This window comes from Hypanus sabinus, chromosome 6 (genome assembly GCF_030144855.1).
Source record: "Hypanus sabinus isolate sHypSab1 chromosome 6, sHypSab1.hap1, whole genome shotgun sequence".
NCBI lineage: Eukaryota > Metazoa > Chordata > Chondrichthyes > Myliobatiformes > Dasyatidae > Hypanus > Hypanus sabinus.
In genome coordinates this window covers 50,003,239-50,021,902 of record NC_082711.1, presented here as the reverse complement: position 1 = coordinate 50,021,902, position 18,664 = coordinate 50,003,239, and the positions used below count along the sequence as shown (strand labels likewise).

At 42.3% G+C, this 18,664-nt stretch overlaps 1 long non-coding RNA gene across 4 annotated transcripts in view; it reads right to left on the bottom strand.

Moving 5' to 3' along the window:
• LOC132395454 (uncharacterized) overlaps positions 1-18,646 on the bottom strand; it is a 42,172-nt gene extending 23,526 nt beyond the window's left edge. The window contains exons 1-2 of one of the 4 annotated variants that reach the window (XR_009512611.1): positions 18,427-18,646; positions 17,902-18,145 (exon numbers count right to left, since the gene is read on the bottom strand). This is a non-coding gene — a long non-coding RNA (uncharacterized LOC132395454). Of the gene's footprint in view, positions 1-17,736; positions 17,881-17,901; positions 18,146-18,426 lie in introns of those variants that run through there. The other 3 variants (XR_009512614.1, XR_009512613.1, XR_009512612.1) reach the window with 3 other exon arrangements.
• Between the last annotated feature and the right edge of the window lie 18 nt (positions 18,647-18,664).

The window sequence follows — 18,664 nt, the reverse complement described above, 5'->3', positions numbered from 1 at the left end:
CACAGATAAGCGTGTTTTGCTATCCACTCCTCGTCACTGAAGTATGCTGCCAGTGGTGACTTTTTTCCTGAAAGAAATCTCTGTAGTGGCTCTCTTAACTCAAAATCCCTGGCCAGGGCTCTCCCCCTTGATAGCCACCTGACCTCAATGTGTAAGAGAAGGTGTTTGTGCTCTGCATCCATTTCCTCACAAAGCTGCTCAAACAGACATGAGTAAAGGGTTTTTGCTTTGATGTGGTTGATACCTTCAACAATGTCACTCAATGTGCTGTTAAGATCAGATGACATGTTTTGGCTATTCAGCATTTCCCTGTGTATGACGCAGTGTGTAGACTGGCATTCAGGAGCAACCTCTGACTCGGGTAGTGAAACCAGACAGACGTCCAGTCAAAGCTGCAGCCCCGTCTGTGCATATTCCAACACAGAATGACCAGTCCAGTTTGCTTGATATGTTGTCATTCAAAGACTTGAATAGTTCTAGCCCAGTTGTGTTAGTTGGCAGCAGCAGTGCGCACAACATATCCTCATGCACATCGTCTTGAAAGATATATATCGCACATAAACCAGCAGTATTGCCATGTTGTCGACATCGGTAGACTCGTTGACCTGGGTAACATACCATGGTGACTCACTGAGCCGTTCCAACAGCTGTGCTTCGATGTCCTCCGCTACATCTTCGATTCTGCTTGAAACTGTGGTAGCTGAAAGAGAAACCTGTGCCATCTTGTTAGCTGCAGCTTCTCCCAACAGTGCACAGCACATGTCCTTGGCAGCAGACAGAATCAGTTCTTCACCAACAGTGAAAGGCTTCTTAGCCTTTAGCAGTACGGCTAGCCACCAAGTACGTGTTGTCAGAACATCAGCATTTGTGGAGGTGGTGGCTCTCAGCGCTTTCTTCTGTCCCGCTTGCTCACGCTTTTCCCACTCAGAAAACTCAACAGGTTTGTCTTTAAGTGCTGGGTGCTTGGACTCCAGGTGCCGAAGCAGTTTTGAGGGCTTCATTGCCTCATTAGACAGCCTGTCTCCACATATCACACACAGGGGGCTTGGATTATGTCCCCTACCACCTCTTCCAAAGAAACTCTCAAGCGACATTTATTTTACTCATCGAGTAGTTGTAGGTTGATGACTGACTGATGACCTTGCGTGAGTAATGACCTCGTGTGTATTCAAATTCAACAGTGGGCGTGGCAGAGAATGAGGAAAGGTGCAGCTGACTCGTATCGTTTCATATCGCCAAATCATATTGTTTCCTCGCAGCCCGGTAGCACATGCTTTGCGGCCCGGTACCAGCGACCACTGGGCTATATTACAAACCTTTCTTATTTCTCAGTTCCATCCATAATGCCTCAATAGTTAAGCTTCATTTCCCCCCCCCCCCCCACTGACTAGCAACGCCTCCCCTCCTCCTTCAACCCCTCCTGCTCGGTCACATATAAAACAACGGAACCCCCGGAATACTGAACTGCCAGTCCTGCTCCTCCTGCAACCAAATCTCAGTAATGGCTGCAATGTAATAATTCCAGGCGTTGATCCATGCCCTGAGCTCATGTGCCTTTCCTACAATACGTCTTCCACACGCAGTTCAGTGCACAAGTCGCACCATGCTCAACCTTTTGATTCCTGACTTTGTCTGAAGTCTCACCAACTTCTGCTTCTACAACCTCTCCTCTAACTGTTCTGGCACTATGGTTTCCACTGCCCTGCAACTCCAGTTTAAACCCCGCCATGCAGCATTAACAAACCTTCCCACTACGATATTAGTCCCTCTCCAGTTCAAGTGCAAATGGTTCCTTCTGTATAGGTCCTACCTTCCCTGGAAGAGAGCCCAATGATACAAAGATCTTATGGCTTCTCTCCTATAACAACTCCTTAGCCACGTAATAAACTGTACAATCTTCCTAGTTCTGGCCTCATTAGCACGTGGCATGGAGAAAAACCCAGAGATCACAAACCCAGAGGTCTTCAGTTTAGCACCGAACTCCCTAACCTCATCACTCGTCCTACCCATGTCATCGGTACCTACCTGGACCACGACCTCTGGCTGTTCTCCCAACCACTTAAGAATGCTGAGGACTCCATCTGAGATGTTCCAGACCCTGGCACCTGGTGGGCAACATACCATCTGGGAATCTCATTCTCACCCACAGAACCTCCTGTCCGTCCCCCTAAGTTATGAATCCCCTATCAGTACAGTATGCCTCCTCTCCCCATTTTCCTTCTAACTAACAAAGCCAGACTCCGTGCCAGAGACCCTGTGAGTCTCCTCTATTGGGTCAATGCCCCCTCCCCCCCAAACAGTATCCAAAGCAATATACCTGTTGTTGATTTGGATGGCCACAGGGGTACTCAGCACACTCCTTAACCCTTTCCCCTTCCAGACTTTTCACCCAGTTTCCTGGGTCCTCCACCTTGAGTGTAACTGCCTTTCTCTAGGTCCCACTTTTCACCCCTTTAGTCTCCTGGAGTTCATCCAGTTCCAGCTCCAACTCCTTAACGTGAATTGTTGGAAGCTGCAGCTGGATGCACTTCTCGCAGTTCTCCCTGCCTTCCCACATCCTGCAAGAGCAGCATTCAACTATCTTGCCTGGCATCCCTACTGTCCTAACGCAGCAGATATAAAGAAGGGGGAAAAACAACTTAACTTTTCTTTCCTTTGCTTTCTCAAACTAAAGCCGCTATTCACTGAAACCTCGAAGAGCTAAAAGCCTGAAGGTCACCACTCTGACCCTGTCCACTCAGACAACAGCCACTGCGCTTGCCCCCACCTTCATTTGCTCTTGCTAATCAATCCCAAATGAGGACTGGTCACTGGTCAGAGCTCAATTGCATTTCAGCAATCTGCTGCTGGCTTTTCTACTCCGGCAGTAGACCCGAGTGAAATCCCCTCCTCCAACACATTTGCTGTCCAGAATGGGTCGCTGGTCAAAGCTCAATTGTCTCAACACCAAGTAGACCTATGGTCTCTACTGCCAGATAGATCCAACAAGTATCAAAAACAAAATCAAGAGTGGTCCTTGCCTTAATGGACCCAACTGAGGTGTTTGATTCCTTAAATCATAACACTCCGAACTGTCCCCCAATTGCACCAAGACTCGGGATTGAGTTTCACAGTAACCAAATGTACACCCTTTTAGTCTAAAGACACATAGATATCAGAAGATGATTACCAGCCTGAACCTAATAAGATCTTTACCAGTCAGTAGTGTCCCTTTGTACAGAGAGAATGGATAACATGGTGGTTCAGCAGTTAACAATAATGTTTCACCGGTTCAGCATCCATGTTCGATCCTACCCTCAGCTGCTGCCTGTTGGTAGTTTCATGCTCCTCCTTTGACAGTGAGGTTTCTTCTTCTTCTTGTAAAGTTTAATGGCAGTTGGCAGACCAACATAAGGTGCACTACCGTCACTTACTGAAATGGAATGTGGAGCAAAGATACAGGAAGTGTACCCACTATATTCCACCACCCACCAAAAAACTCAAATAATATTAAAAAGCCTAATGCTATTCAGAAAGTCAAATACGCAGTTATATATATATTACAATAGCAGTGAAATCTTATCAAACTTTACATGTTAAATTGTAACTGTCCCAAGGATCTCAATTTGGCAATTAGATATTTCCTTTGCACCTTAGGAACTACATTCAAACAATACATGATGCATCATTTCTTGACATGTGCTTCATCTACAAATAACTGTATCATACAGATTATTTCCAAGTATATCCAATAGTATGTCCAATATGTAAACATGCAAGTATAACATCTTCCCTCCTTTTACACCCTTCTTCCAGATGAGTTCCCATCTTCCTCTGAATTTTATGTAAATGCCGTCTTTTCCTTTCCTGATCCCAACACTGTTGCCACAGGGATAGAATGAACTTTTAAATTATGGCTTTCATTTCCCCCTTATGCAAAGGCACCACTATATTTATATTCTTAATTTTAAGTGATCACCTGGCAAGAATGTCTGCCACCTCATCTCCTGCAACCCAAACATGGGCAGGTACCCACATGAAAAGCACAAGCCTAAAGCCTGCAGCCTTCGAATCTCCAGAAGAACGTCTGGCCCACAATTTGAAATGCCCATTCTAAAAAATGTCAAGACAAAGAACAAATCAAAGCACGTAAGTACATAATCAGGGCATACTTCTGCAACCCATTGCAAGGCTAAAATGATAGCAGCCTTCTCAGGTGTAGCCGGGCCATGGTGTAACAACAGCAAACTTTGTGGCAAATGATCTCAGGTTTGAATCTAGCTGGTAGGCTTCCCTCTGTTCTGGAAAGTGGCCAGTGAGTGAGTGGGCCAGTGAAGGAGTGGAGATTTGAGGCTTTGACTCGAGAGGCTTCAACGAGAAGAGGCTGAGGACGAGCTTCACTCCAAGTGAGGTAAGGCCTGGTAAGTTCCTTTCAAAGAAGAAAGTTTCAAAAGTTGAGGCAAGCATTGGGTAGGTCATGGCAGCTGAGATCGGCCCCGCAGTTTGTTCATCCTGCAGGATGTGGGAAATCAGGGATACTTCCAGTGTCCCTGACGACTATGTGTGCAGGAAGTGTGTCCAACTGCAGCTTCTGGCAGACCGCATTGAGCGTCTGGAGCTGCGATTGGATTCATACTGGAGCATCCGCGATGCTGAGAAAGTTGTGAATAGCATGTTCAGTGAGTTGGCCACACCGCAGGTAAAGGTTACACAGGCAGACAGGGAAGGGGTGGCCACTAGACAGCGTAGCAGTAGGCAGGTACTGCAGGAGTCCCCTGAGGTCATCTCCCTCCTAAACAGATAAACTGTTTTGGATACTGTTGGGGGAGATGTCTCATCAGGGGAAGGCAGCAGCAGCCGAGTTCATTGCACCATGGGTGGCTCTGCGGCACAGGAGGGAAGGAAAAGGAGTGGGAGAGCTATAGTGAAAGGGGATTCGATTGTAAAGGGAATAGATAGGCGTTTTTGCGGCCACAAATGAGACTCCAGGATGGTATGTTGCCTCCCTGGTGCAAGGGTCAAGGATGTCTCTGAGCGGCTGCAGGACATTTTGGAATGGGAGGGTGAACAGCCAGTGGTCGCGGTGTACATAGGTACCAATGATATCGGTAAAAAACGGGATGAGGTCCTACAAGGTGAATTTAGGGAGTTAGGAGATAAACTAAAAAGTAGGACCACAAAGGTAATAATCTCTGGATTACTACCAGTGCCACGTACTAGTCAAAGTAGAAATAGGAGGATGTTTCAGATGAATACATGGCTTGAAAAATGGTGCAAGGGGGAGGGATTCAAGTTTCTGGGGCATTGGAACCAGTTCTGGGGGAGGTGGGACTGGTAGAAACAGGACGGACTGCACCTGGGCTGGACTGGAAACAAAGTCCTAGGGGGAGCGTTTGCTACTGCTGTTCAGGAGGCTTTAAACTAATGTGGCAGGGGGATGGGAAGAAGTGCAGAGAGACAGAGGGGTGTAAAATGAGGGTAGAAGCAAAAAGTAGTAAGGTGAAAAGTAAAAGTGGCAGGCAGGCAAATCCAGGGCAAAATGCAAAAAGGGCCACTTTTCAACATAATTGTATAAGGGCTAAGAATGTTGTAAAAACAAGCCTGAAGGCTTTGTGTGTCAATGCGAGGAGCATTCGTAACAAGGTGGATGAATTGAATGTGCAGATAGTTATTAATGAATATGATATAGTTGGGATCACAGAGACATGGCTCCAGGGTGACCAAGGATGGGAGCTCAACATCCAGAGATATTCAATATTCAGTAGGGATAGACAGGAAAGAAAAGGAGGTGGGGTAGCATTGCTGGTTAGAGAGGAGATTAACTCAATAGAAAAGAAGGACATTAGCCTGGAGGATGTGGAATCAATATGGGTAGAGCTGCATAACAATAAGGGGCAGAAAACGCTGGTGGGAGTTGTGTACAGTAGTAGTGAGGTTGGGGATGGCATTAAACAGGAAATTAGAAACGCGTGCAATAAAGGAACAGTAGTTATAATGGGTGACTTCAATCTACATATAGATTGGGTGAACCAAATTGGTAAGGGAGCTGAGGAAGAGGATTTCTTGGAATGTATGCAGGATGGTTTTCTGAACCAACATGTTGAGGAACCAACTAGAGAGCAGGCCATTCTAAATTGGGTATTGAGCAATAAGGAAGGGTTGGTTAGCAATTTTGTCGTGCGAGGCCCCTTGGGTAAGAGTGACCATAATATGGTGGAATTCTTCATTAAGATGGAGAGTGACATAGTTAATTCAGAAACGAAGGTTCTGAACTTAAAGAAGGGTAACTTTGAAGGTATGAGACGTGAATTAGCTAAGATAGACTGGCAAGTGATACTTAAAGGGTTGACAGTGGACGTGCAATGGCAAGCATTTAAAGATCACATGGATGAACTACAACAATTGTTCATCCCAGTTTGGCAAAAGAATAAACCAGGGAAGGTAATGCACCCGTGACTGACAAGGGAAATTAGGGATACTATCAAGTCCAAAGAAGAAACATATAAATTAGCAAAAAAAAAGCAGCACACCTGAGGACTGGGAGAAATTCAGAGACCAGCAGAGGAGGACAAAGGGCTTAATTAGGAAAGGGAAAAAAGATTATGAGAGAAAGCTGGCAGGGAACATAAAAACTGACTGTAAAAGCTTTTATAGATATGTGAAAAGAAAAAGATTGGTCAAGACAAATGTAGGTCCTTTACAGTCAGAAACAGGTGAATTGATCATAGGGAACAAAGACATGGCAGACCAATTGAATAACTACTTTGGTTCTGTCTTCACTAAGGAGGACATAAACAATCTTCTGGAAATAGTAAGGGACCGAGGGTCTAATGGAGGAACTGAGGGAAATACATGTTAGTAGGGAAGTGGTGTTAGGTAAATTGAAGGGATTAAAGGCAGATAAATCCCCAGGGCCAGATGGTCTGCATCCCAGAGAGCTTAAGGAAGTAGCCCAAGAAACAGTGGATGCATTAGTGAAATTTTTTCAAAACTCCTTAGATTCTGGATTAGTTCCTAAGGATTGGAGGGTGGCTAATGTAACCCCACTTTTTAAAAAAGGAGGGAGAGAGAAACCGGGGAATTATAGACAGGTTAGTCTGATATCGGTGGTGGGGAAAATGCTAGAGTCGGTTATCAAAGATGTGATAACAGCACATTTGGAAAGAGGTGAAATCATCGGACAAAGTCAGCATGGAATTGTGAAAGGAAAATCATGTCTGGCTAATCTTATAGAATTTTTTGAAAATGTAACTAGTAGAGTGGATTGGGGAGAGCCAGTGGATGTGGTATATTTAGATTTTCAAAAGGCTTTTGACAAGATCCCACACAGGAGATTTGTGCACACGGTATTGGGGGTATGGTATTGATGTGGATAGAGAGTTGGTTGGCAGACAGGAAGCAAAGAGTGGGAGTAAACGGGACCTTTTCAGAATGGCAGGCAGTGACTAGTGGGGTACCACAAGGCTCAGTGCTGGGACCCCAGTTGTTTACAATATATATTAATGATTTAGACAAGGGAATTAAATGCGGCATCTCCAAGTTTGCGGATGACACGAAGCTGGGCGGCGGTGTTAGCTGTGAGGAGGATGCTAAGAGGATGCAGGGTGACTTGGATAGGTTAGGTGAGTGGGCAAATTCATGGCAGATGCAATTTAATGTGGATAAATGTGAGGTTATCCACTTTGGTTGCAAACACAGGAAAACAGATTATTATCTGAACGGTGGCTGATTAGGAAAAGGGGAGATGCAACGAGACCTGGGTGTCATTGTACACCAGTCATTGAAGGTGGGCATGCAGGTACAGCAGGCGGTGAAAAAGGCAAATGGTATGTTGGCATTCATAGCAAGAGGATTTGAGTACAGGAGCAGGGAGGTTCTACTGCAGTTGTACAAGGCCTTGGTGAGACCGCACCTAGAATATTGTGTGCAGTTTTGATCCCCTAATCTGAGGAAAGACATTCTTGCCATAGAGGGAGTACAGAGAAGGTTCACCAGATTGATTCCTGGGATGGCAGGTCTTTCATATGAAGAAAGACTGGATCGACTAGGCTTATACTCACTGGAATTTAGAAGATTGAGGGGGGATCTTATTGAAACGTATAAAATTCTAAAGGGATTGGACAGGCTAGATGCAGGAAGATTGTTTCTGATGTTGGGGAAGTCGAGAATGAGGGGTCACAGTTTAAGGATAAAGGGGAAGCCTTTTAGGAACGAGATGAGGAAAAACTTCTTCACACAGAGAGTGGTGAATCTGTGGAATTCTCTGCCACAGGAAACAGTTGAAGCCGGTTCATTGGTTATATTTAAGAGGAAGTTAGATATGGCCCTTGTGGCTAAAGGGATCGGGGGTATGGAGACAAAGCAGGTACAGGGTTCTGAGTTGGATGATCAGCCATGATCATACTGAATGGTGGCGCAGGCTCAAAGGGCCAAATGGCCTACTCCTGCACCTATTTTCTATGTTTCTATGGTTGAGTGTCAAGCTTGCAACTCAGCCTCAAAAAAGCAGACAAAGGCTAAGGAATCGGCAACGAATACTGCCCGATGTGTCACAAGGAGTGAAAAGAACATCTCAGATGTGAATACTGACACATTTTCTGATCATCTTTTCTTAATAGTCACCTGAATGTTTGGAACATAAACAGAAGCAACTGAACAACCTATTAATGGATCGTTCGAACCATCTGGTGTAGATATGTAAGATTCCATAATACTGTATATTGCTAAAGTTCCTGTGCCACTGATGAACAATCACTTCTTGTCTTGATCTTTTCTTGAAGGCCCAAATCAACCACACTCAAAGGGTAAAACCATGGATGAGTGACAGAAGGGAGTACAATGGATCATAATTCTCATTAAGATTTTGTGCCCATTCATTGCCCATCCACCCAAAGCTGGAGACCTTATGAATACAATGCTCCCAACAATCTAATATTGCATGATCAACTTTATAGCCTCTTGCATTAACTCAATAAACCACTGTTAGCTGTAACTTACAAAGATGCAAAGGTACTTCACCTATTTCTACCAGAAATGCTGAAATGGGGAATGATATAATAGCACCAAAACCTAAATCTCAATGCCTGAGCTTGAACTTTATCTAGGGGCTTTAAGACCACTGGTGAGGCTGGCCCATAAGCAACACATCCATGATCATCCAGATCTGATTAAAGCAATGTACATTTGTTTAAGTGAGCTACTCACACCTAAATCATACCCAACTAAGCACGTGAATGTTTAAACTTTCTGTACTCTTCCCCAGAATTTTATCCATGCACCTTCCATGTTAGCCAGTTGTCCATCCACATACCTGGAAACTTTACCACTGACACTTGTTTAAGAGATTTATCATATAACTTGAATTGAATAGTGGATGCAATGCTCCTTTTAGAAAAACAAATAACGTTGAGTCCTTGCAACAGAAAATATAAACACACACCAATGTCCCCATTCCTCTACTTTATTAGTAGCTGCCTGCATCTTCCTAACTATACGAACTATATCATAGTGGGGTTCAAACCAGAGTTGCAGGTGACAGAAGTTTGTGTAGGGGACCACTTTGCATCCAGTGACCACAATGAAATTAGTTTCAATGTAAATATATAAAGAGATAGATCTGGTTCTCGGGTTGAGATCCTAAATTGGAAAAAGGCCAGTTTTGAAGGTATCAGAAATGAACTGGCGTGTGGATTGGAACAGGCTGTTTTCTGGCAAAGGTGTACCTGGAAAGTGGGAGGCCTTTGAAAACTACATTTTGAGAGAACAAAGCTTGTATATGCTGTTCAGAATAAAGGGAAATGGTAACCTGTAGGTAACCTTGGTTTTCAAGAGATAGGAAGGCACTGGTTAAAAGAAAAATGGATTTGCATAACAGGTATAGGCAATTAGGAACAAATGAGGTGCTTATGGAGCACAAGAAATGCAAGAGAACACCTAAGTAATTAGAAAGACTAAAAGAAGGCATGAAGTTGCTCTCACAGACAAGTTGAAGGAGATTCCTAGAGGAATCTACAGATATGTTAAGAGCGAAAGGATTGCTAAGGACAAAAACGTCCTCTGAAAGACCAGAATGGTAATTCACATGTGGAGACAAAACAGATGGGGGAAAATCTTTAATGCATTCCTTGCACCTGTGTTTACTCAAGAGATGGATACAGAGTCTATAAAAGTGAGACAAAGTAGCATCAACCTCATGGACTCTGGCAAATGATAGAGGAGGAGGTGTTTGCTACTGAGGTGGATAAATCCCCAGGGCCTGACAGGTGTTCCCTTGGACCTTATGAAAGTAAGTGCCGAAATTGCGAAACCTTCGCAACAGGAGAGGTACCAGAAGACTGGAGGACAGCCAGCGCTGTTCCACTGTTTAAAAAATGTTCTAAATAGAAACCAGAAAACTATAGGCCAATGAGTCTGACATCAGTAGTGCGAAAGTTATCGGGAGGTATTCCAAAGGACCAGACATATGAGTACTTGGATAGACATGGACCGATTAAGGATAGTCAGTATGGCTTTGTGCGTGGTAGGTCATGTCTACTCAATCTTGTAGAGTTTTTTGAGAAAATTACCAGGAAAGTGGATGAAGGCAAGCAAGTGGATGTGGTCTATATGGGCTTTAATAAGGTATTTGATGAGGTCCCACACAGGAGGCTGGTCAAGAAGGTTTAGTCGCTCAGCATTCAGGATGATTTAGTGAAATGGACTTGACGTTGGCATTGTGGGGAGAAGCCAGTGAGTGGTAGTAGAGGGTTGCCACTTGGATTGGAGGCCTGTGACTAGTAGTGTGCCACAGGGATTAGTCTGGGTCCTTTGCTGTTTGTCATCTATAATCAATGATTAAGTGGATCAGCAACTTTGTGGATGATACCAAGATTGGGGGGTGTAGTGTAGAGGAAGGCTATGATGGCTTGCAGAGGGATCTGCATCTGCTGGCAAAATGGGCTGAAAATGGCAGATGGAATTTAATGCAGACAAGTACAAGGTTTTGCCCTTCCTTCGGACCAAGCAGGTTGTGTCTTACACAGTGAATAGTAGGGCACTGAGGAGTGTGGTTGGAACAATGGGATCAGGGAATACAAGTACATTCATTGAAAGTGGCATCTCATTTAGATAGGGTTGTAAAGAAAGCTTTTGGCACATTGGCCTTCATAAATCAATGCATTAAGTATAGAAGATGGGATGCTATCTTGAAGTTGTACAAGATATCGGTGAGGCCTAATTTGGAGCATTGTGTGCAGTTTTGGTCACCTACCTACAGGGAAGATGCAAACAAGGTTGAAAGAGTACAGAGAAAATTTACAAGGATTTTGCCGGGTCTGAAGGACCTGAGTTACAAGGAAATTTTGAACAGGTCAGGACTGTATTCTTTAGATTGTAGAAAATTGAAAAGAGATTTTAATCGAGGTATACAAAATTATGAGGGGTATAGATAGGATAAATGCAAGCAGGCTTTTTCCAGAGTTTGGGTGGGACGACAACCAGAGGTCGTGGCTTAAAGGCGATAGGTGAGAAGTTCAAGGGGAACTTCTTCACTCAGAGGGTCCAGAGAGTGTGGAAGAAGCTGCCAGTAGAAGTGGTCCATGTGAGCTCTACTTTAATGTTTAAGAGAAGCTCGGATAGGTACATGGATAGTAGGGACATGTAGGGTTGTGGTCCATGTGCAGGTCGTTGGGAGTAGTAGCTTAAATGGTTTTGGCATGAACTAGATGGTCTGAGGGCCTGTTTCTGTGCTGTACTTCTATATCACTTTATTCCTGCCTCTCATCCACACTATACCATCAGCACCATGCAACAATTTGGAAATGTCTGAGCCAACATTTGAGAAAATAGGATTAATCATAGTACTAAAAAGGAATGGGCTACACACACTCCCCTGTGGAGTCCCATTGTCTATATAATACTCCTTGGAAAAGTTAACAGTCATTCCTCCTTTACAAAATCCAGATTAGTGTACAGTACTTTACACAAAACAAGAAAACCTTGCTCTAACCATTCATTCCATTATCTTACATACGTGTGAAGTTAGCGAAAGAGGTCTATAACTGGAAGGACCTGATTGATCCTTACCAAGTTTCAATATAGGGATAACAGCCACTAATTTTCAGTTTGCAGAAAGTTGCCCTTCAACCCATATTAAAGAATTTCTAATCCAATGTAAGTTTCCAATCCAATAACCTAGTAAATTTACTATAACAAATATAATCTTTCCCAGGTGATGTCTGACCAGCACCATTATTAGCCCTTTTAAGTTCAGACAATGTAAATTTGATATCCAAGCAGGAACTGGAACATTCTTTTTTCTTGGCAATATGAGGATTGCTTGCCAAAACTGTTTCTCTACAAAACCTCTCTTCTTTAGTTAAATTGGCTGAACTACACACACTGACATATGTTTTTGCTAATAATTCTGCTTTTTCAGAGTCAGTAACTGCAACCTTATCCCCACCAAACAAAACTGGTAACGCATCAAGTTTTCTAACTCTCCCTATTTTCTGTATCATACCACAAATCTTCCCAACCTGAATCTCTTTCCAATGCTATCACAGTACATTCTCCAACATATTTTATTTCTTTACTGAGATACAGAGCAAATTAGGCCCCTGCGGCTCTTTGAGCTGTGCTGCAAGCAAATCCCCTGATTTAATGTTAGCCTAATCATGGAACAATTTACAATGACCGATTAACCTATCAATTGGTATGTTTTCGGACTGTGGGAGGAAACCGACACAGTGATGGGAAGAGCATACAAACTCCTTACAGGCAGCTGCGGGAATTGGACACAGATCACTGGTACTGTAAAGTGTTGTGCCAACCACTATGCTACTATGCTGCCCCCAAGTGCTCTTCTCACTACTTTTCTAACCATAGTTTGAGCTCTTTTATATTGTATGAAAGATGAATAGGAGTAACACTGCCCAACTTTCCTATAAGTTTTATTCCACTCCTTCAAATCCAGGAACAACTTTCATTTTATTACTCTTAATGATCTGGGAATTGATTCCTCAGCTATTGACTTGAGTACAGAGCATAAGCTGTTATTACTTAACTCGATTTCCTCCAAAACTAAATGATCAGCAAATCTACTTTTATATAAATTATCAAATGCATTCCAATTTGCCTTTTTAAAATTCCAGCTGGGGATGAGAACCTTTCCTCTGATACACATCTATTCCCATTGTACAGATAATGGGGAAATGATCCCACCCCTCTGTTGTATCATTATACATTTCTCAGTTGCACACAATTTTTTTAAATTAGTTTTTTTATACATTTTACAAATTAAAGAAACCCCAAATCAAAATGAGGAACATTAATACAGTGCAAAATTAAGCATACAATGACAATATGATACAAAGAAAGAGAATTTAAAAAAAGCACCTAAATTGAAGACAACTTAGTATCCTCCCCCAGCCCCACAACACAATAAAAAAAACTCCAGACCAACCACAACACAGTATAGAGAATATAAATCAGGACAATCAAACTCCCAGACTGTGAATACACTTAGCAACAGAGGATAATAATGCCTACTACCAGAAAAAAAAGAGAGCTGAAAGCAAGGGACCGAAAAAAAGAAAAAAAAACCCTAGTCAAGAGGAAGGTTATGAAAGTACTTGATAAAAGGTCCCCAGACCTTGTGGAACTTTAAATCCGAATTAAGAACTGAATAATAGATTTTTTCAAGGTCCAAGCAGGCCATAATGTCATTAAGCCATTGAGCATGAGTGGGCGGGGCAACATCTCTCCATCTAAGGAGGATCAAGCGTCTAGCCAGGAGAGAGGCAAAGGACAATATTCGGCATTTGGTCAGACTCAGACGTAAATCTGTCTCGCCCCAGAAACCGAACAAAGCAATTAAGGGGTTTGGTTCGAGGTGCTGATTCAGAATATACGATAACGTAGTGAAGACATCTTTCCAAAATTTCTCCATGCTAGGACAGAACCAGTACATATGAATGAGAGAGGCCTCGCCCCTCTTGCATTTATCACAGAGCGGACTAATGTTAGGGTAGAATCGAGATAGTTTAGATTTAGGCATATGGGCTCTATGAACAATCTTAAACTGTAAAAGACAGTGGCGAGCACAAAGAGAGGTTGAGTTAACCGATTTGAGAATTGAGTCCCAACTCTCATCAGATAAGGAGGTATTTAAATCCTGCTCCCATGCCATTTTAATTTTATCCACAGGGGCCCGTCGTAAGGCTGCTAACTTATCTCGAATAATTGATATTAAACCTTTACCTAGTGGATTAATAGAAAGAAATAAGTCCAGAGCATTTTTCGCAGGCTTTTCAGGAAAGTTAGGCATTAAAGGAGCAATAAAGTGTCTAATTTGGAGATATCTAAAAAAATGAGCATTGGGCAGATTGAGCTGCTGAAAAGAAGCGAAGTGATTATCAATGAAAAGATCTTCAAAATGCCTAATGCCCTTCCTAAACCAAACATGGAATGCTGAATCGTACGTAGTAGGTAGAAAAAGGTGATTATGTACGACAGGGCTGGAAACGGAAAAACCATGGAAACCATAGCATTTCCTAAACTGAGCCCATATACGCAAAGTGTGTCTAACAAGAGGATTAGCTGTTAATCTGGACAGACTACTAGGGAGTGCAAAGCCAAGAAGTGCAGAGATAGATAATTCTTTCGTGGAGCTCAACTCCATTGCCACCCAATTAGGGCACTCGGGTTGGCCATGGAAAAAAGACCAAAAGGTAGCACAATGTATATTAGCTGCCCAATAATATAAACGAAATTTAGGTAAAACCATGCCACCCTCTTTTTTAGGTTTTTGGAGATGGATTTTACTAATTCTAGAGCGCTTATTCTTCCACAGATATGACAAAATAATAGAGTCTAAGGAGTCAAAAAAAGATTTAGGAATAAAAATTGGGATAGATTGAAATAAGTATAAAAATTTGGGGAGAACATACATTTTAACATTAAAACGACCTACCAAAGACATAGATAGAGGTGACCATTGTACCAGAGTCTGTTTTATAGTATATGAAAGATTGGCAAAGTTTTCACGAAAGAGATCTTTAAACTTCCTTATGACTGTAATTCCAAGATAAGTAAATTGATTGTGGACTACTTTAAAAGGGAGATCAAGAAATGTTAATTCTTGTGCTTCTTTATTAATTGGGAAAAGTTCACTCTTATGTAAATTAAGTTTATAGCCAGAGATCTGGCTAAACTGGTCAAGAAGTGAAAACATTGGAGGTAAGGATGTAGACAGATTTGAGAGAAAGAGTAATTAGTCATCAGCATAAAGAGACAGTTGCACACAATTGCTATATCCTTAGATACCAGCATAAGGTCTATAGCAGAAACAGTGTTGCTAAACAGATTTATCCTTGTACTCCTACCATCACTGAAGCACACCAAACATTTTTCTTCCGGAAAGTCTTCCACCACCTCACTCACGTTTATGTCACAACACCACATAGTACTATGAACATTAAAATTCCCACACCATATCAATTTACTTTTCCCATTTCCACCCACACTTTCTGATATATCAGGTATTACACTTTTCACAAGGGTTCTAAAAATGTATTAGATGTACTTTACTATTTTTCCAAAATTTCAACCATTGGCTCATAAACAGCCCCAATCTCCAAAATGATGTGTTTTCCCATTTTTGACAAAGGTAGTCGCCCCATCTCCCTTGCCCATTTCCCCCCAACACTCTTACATCGACATAACCTGGTATCTTAAAACTTAGATGAGATTTCAAGCCGGTTTTCTGTATGTATACAACATCAGGTTTATTTATCTTCAATAAATGTCTTAAATTCTTGACCATGAGCTAACAGGCTTTTAGCATTCCAGTGTAAGATTAGAAAAAAAACACTAACAACCCTCCTTTGAAGTCTAATTATTTTCTCCTCCATGCAAGGCACCATTAATAACTTTTAGATGCAAGTCTTTTATCTTCAAATGTTTTCTGCATCTTTTAACATAATTTTAATTTTTCTGTCCTACTTTTAGTTTGTGCTGTACAATTTACCACATTTGCCACGGAAGTGACAAAACTTTAGTTTATCAACAATTAGAGAATCCTTTGACATACAATCATGCACTTTGCACATCGCCTTCAAACTATCTGTATTCTGGATGTTAATATTGACCCTGACTTCTGTACTTTCCTCAGGGCATCTGCATATGATACGCCCATTTCCACTTGAACACATTGTACTTCTACAGCTTTCTTATAAACAGAACAGCCTGCAAGGGCACAGTTATGTTCTCCACCACAGTTGCTACATTTTAGCCTTATACCTTCTCCACAATTACCATAACAGACATCCACCTCTCCCGGAAGTTCTGGGAGTCTGCCGCAGATTGATATCGACTCCCTGACGTGTGCAAGTTGGATACAAAAAAAATCGATTTCCAGGATATTGTAAGAGAGAGTGAGAGAGCGACAGACATAGCGAAAGAATGAAAGAGAGAGCATCCTGATTGGTCTCTCTTTGTGCTAAGTAGACCTATCAGTTTTCCCTGTGGGTGGGCTTTAGTCAACCTCTCTCTCTTTCATTGTCCATCAGTTCAGTTTAGTGTCCTGCTGCGCCACAGCAGAGTGTTCCAAAAAAAGAAAATTTAAAATGTACTTCACCCCAGACTACACTAAAGTGTACCCCTGCCTAACAGGGGTCAAAAATAAGGACAGTATTGCTCGTTGCACTGTTTGCAACAGTGACTTTTCTATTGTCCATGGTGGGTAAATGACTGTAAAAGACATATTGAGGTGAGTTTAACAGACGTCATTTGTTCATTAGCAAAACCAAATTCTAATTGTGATGTAAAAAGGGCATTCAGCATGGTGCATCACATTAAGACAGAATTCAGAAGTCACCTGTCTCACAAAACACTTGTGAATCTGATGTCTTGCAAAGTTAACAAATTCATTGACACAGACTGCTGTGAGGTTGAGACTTCTGGCAAAATGCTCAAATCTGCCAAGCAAGCCACATCACAGTTCAAGCGAAGTTTGCAAAAGAAATAGAAAAGCTATTTGCATTAGCATTTAGCTATTGGCATTGAAACTGCCAACAAAATACTGAACTAGGAGTGTGAGTGTGTGTGTAAATAGTTTCAATATATGATCAAATAAATTGTCGTGTTCTTTCATAATCAAATATCCTGTATTCATACACCCTTGGAGGTCAACTGGAGGGGGGTGGATATGAGGTTGCAGGGGGCAATGGTGTTGGTGCTACCTCCCTGAAATGAGTTTTTGCAGGGTGGGATATTCTCCACATCTATCACACCACCTTTTACTTTACACACAACTACTACATGACCAAACTTCTGGCAGTGAACACATCTGAGGGGGCAGCACATAGACTCAAACCATTGCACTCATATCACCTAACTTGACCCTAACTGGCAAATTTTTCCCATCAAATTTAATCAACACCAATAAACTACCTGTTCTAACTCCACCATAAAACCCATTTAAACATTTGGCATCTACAACTTACCGCCCCCCCCCATTAAATTATTTTTAACTTGGTCCAGGGATACATCTCGGGGCACTCCAGAAATTGCTCCCCAAAGCCACTGTCATTCAATATAACTGCTTTGTGTAATTTTCCTTCCTCCCAACAGCTTTTTACCCCCAAACTTTCTCACATTGCTTACTATCTTTACAAAATACTAACAGTGCCTCACTTCTTAAAGGTTTTGCACCCACAATATCTCCAAATACTTTTTTAAAATCCTTAGAAAAGATCCATATTGAAAGCTCAGCCAAACCTTAAACTCTTCCTTCCTTCATTTAAATGCTGCCTATTGCCTTCTTCACTGGATGATAAACCACTAGTCCTCAATCAGCCGTTTATTTTTCCCGTTTCCCAGAAACCTGCCATTCACCTTCCTCCATACAACTCCAATCACCCAATTCCACCTCTCGTTGGCTACCTCCGTCACTTCCGGCCATCTCTTCGACCCGCACCTGAGAGAGAACTTCGAAAAGCAGGTTCGGTCCTCTGCTCCAGTCCGATCTAACTGCGCACCGGTTTCATATCAGCTGATGTTTGGTGTCCAACGACGTGGGTTTCTGCCTGATGTTCTGGTTTTCTGCCTCGTCTCAAAAGCAGCTAGAAGGTCAAATTACCCCTCATTGTAGGGTCATGGCAAAAACAATCAAGGGTGAGTTGGCAGGCTACAGGGAAATAAAGAGCGGGATTAGAAATTATACGAGTACTGTTTTTAGAGTTGTTATAGCCTTAAAGGGCGGCTGGTGTCTTACTGTACCGAAATAAATAAAAACGATAAACTAGTTTGATGTACTCCAGTCTGAGTAGAACCTATTCCGTGATCATAGTTCCAGCTATGGGTGAGATGCAAGTACGAAATCAAATGTTCAACCAATGACAGGCAAAAGTTAGACGTGCTAATGCGGATCGCTCACAAACTGCAATTTTGTAATTGGCGTGATCTCACCTGGAAATGATCACCAACTCCATCTGGGCCAGGTGAAAACAGATTTTTTGCTCGCTTAAACACAAATTATGTGACTCAAACTCTGAACACGACTTGCAAAGTTGTAGTAATGTTGCATTTCGTAATTGCCCTTCACAGTCCATAAATACGCGACAAGCAAGCAGTCGGTTTTGCAAATGCTTTTCAATGCTATCTGGTTGCACGTCTCGCTTTTCAGTTCGCCCATCGGCGAGCCAGG